A 2,520-nucleotide genomic window follows, 5' to 3' on the forward strand; every position below is an offset into this window, starting at 1 on the left:
GGCCCCTATCATCCCTCAAGAGTCTCCTCCCATCGTTCAAGAGGCCACTGTCATCGTTGAAGAGGTCCCTCCTACCATTCAAGAGCCCGATTCACACGGCGTAATATGTCGAATTATTGAGAAACCCTCTCACGTGCAAGACATGATGGATGATTGTTGGCTTTCGTATGAGTTACCGGCCAGTACCTTTCCGGCAGATGAAGTGGAGAGGAGAAAACTACCGAAAACAATTCTGAATAATACCCTTTGGGCTAAGACCGCAGTTGATTTTTATCTACATGAGCGGAGCCAGGGGTGTTACGCTGACATATACAAACTCAACGATGATATGCATTTGTTGATTGATCGGTCTTGGTGGGGTGTGTTATTAGGGGTTGAAGACAAAGGCTATTTCGATGGGGGGTAAGTCTTATATTTTTCTTATATTTCATTTTGATTAATTTTTTAAATTTATGTAATTCACTAATATATGTCTTTTTTTGTAAAACAACATATTGATTCTTGGGTATCACGTCTTCTAATGATAAGGAAAATGAGGAAAAATAAAAAAAATACGCGATATACAATTATGCCGACGTCTTTTCACGTAGTTCACTTGAAGAATCAACGACATGAATCATATGTGTTGGCTAATGGACAAGCTAAACTTTATCCTGCATAGTGGGATGTCGATAAGGTTAGTATTTATTTTTTAAATATTTTAAAGGTGTTCATAAATAAGTGCGCAATTGAATTATTACTTATGATTGCAGGTGTTTATCCCTGTTTTGGAACGTACTCATTGGCTTCTCGTCGAGCTTCAGCTCCCATCCCTGAAGACAATAGTATATAACAGCATGATAAATTACATATCATTGTCTGATTTGAGAGATATTATTAAGGGATGGAGCTCTCATTTGGCTAAATTCTTGGATGCGATTAATTATTGGACTTATTCTGGAAACAAGAAGCCAAAGAAGTTCAACGTCATAGTTATCAGAGACGAGACCGCGCCACAACAAACGCAAGAAGCCAGAGGGGATTGTGGTCCTCTCGTATGCATGTGCTTGGAGCGTTTGACGACAGGAAGTACATAGTTTCTACCTCCCACCAATAGAGATAGAGGTACATTAGGCTTGTGGTTTCGGCATTTTATGGCTAGAGCGATATATGTGAGACGCTGCCTACCTGCATCCGCGTTATGAAAGTGTCCATAAACAATTTGTAAGTCAAATGCAAGTGTTGTTAAGTACCTAGAATTCAATAATAATTTGTTATTTGTTGGTTTTAGATGTGTAGAAAGTGTTGTTTGAGCAAATGTTTGGTTTCTGCAGGTTAATCCTGAAGTGAGCTGCGTGAAATTGATGTATGGGTGCATAAACAACTGTTTGGGGTACACTTTTTTTATTGTTTAATTGATTCTTAAAAGTCTGATTTGTTTAATTGATGAGGAAAATAAGAATTATTAGCATTTTTTGCTTGTTTAATTGATTTGTAAAAGTTGATTTGTTTAATTGATGTGTAAATAATTCTTATTTGTGGTTGTTTAATTGATTGAAATGTAAAAGTTGATTTGTTGATTTCAATCTGCATCATATTGAAGGCAAAAGACCTGTTGAATATACACTTTCTCAACGCTAAACTCAAAATCGCAATGCGAAAGTCAAAATCGCAATGCGAAATCCAAAATCGCAACGCGAAAGTCTAATACGCTTTGCGATTTTCTCGTTGCGATAGTCAAATTCGCGTTGCGATAGTCAAATTCGCGTTGCGATTTTTGCGTTACGATAGTCAAATTCGCCTTGCGATATTCAAATGAATGTGTAATAAGTGATAACAACTGAACAGATCATAGCAATGTTCAAACTCAAGTTTCTAATACATGCCTAACTGAAAAAGTTAAAAGTTTACACATAAAATACACATAATAGTCAAATTCGCGTTGCGATATTCAAATGAATGTGTAATAAGTGATAACAACTGAACAGATCATAGCAATGTTCAAACTCAAGTTACTAATACATGCCTAACTGAAAATGTTAAAAGTTTACACATAAAATACACATAATACAACGTTTGCATTTAAAAATCACCTAAGTTAATAGTCCCAAAAGGTGAAGCCGATTGTGATTGGGATTTTGATTTTGATTGCGATTTTGATTGCCTTTTACTTGACACCATATGAGCTTTGGATTTTGATGAGGATCCATATTTTGGTAGAGGAAAAGATGATTGTGATGGCACTGGTGATCCACATATCAACCTTGTATGACCACTTTCCTTGCATCGATTACATGTAGATCTCTTCTTCTCTTCACCCTTAGACGGTATACGATCATGACTTTTTGGTCGGCCTGGTAGCCTTCTGTCCGTGGCTGGTGGCAAAACTGTTTGTAAGTCATCTGGTATGTCCCACTCAGAAGGATGTGGAATAAGGTAGATAATCTCGGCATAAGTCTGTCGATATACTTCTGTAGTGTAGCAATCCATAGCGTATGCGCTTGAATCATCTTGGTTTAGATGAAGAGCAACTTTTATAAC

This window comes from Hibiscus syriacus, unplaced genomic scaffold (assembly GCF_006381635.1).
Source record: "Hibiscus syriacus cultivar Baekdansim isolate YM2019G1 unplaced genomic scaffold, ASM638163v2 tig00002239_pilon, whole genome shotgun sequence".
Classification (NCBI taxonomy): Eukaryota; Viridiplantae; Streptophyta; class Magnoliopsida; order Malvales; family Malvaceae; genus Hibiscus; species Hibiscus syriacus.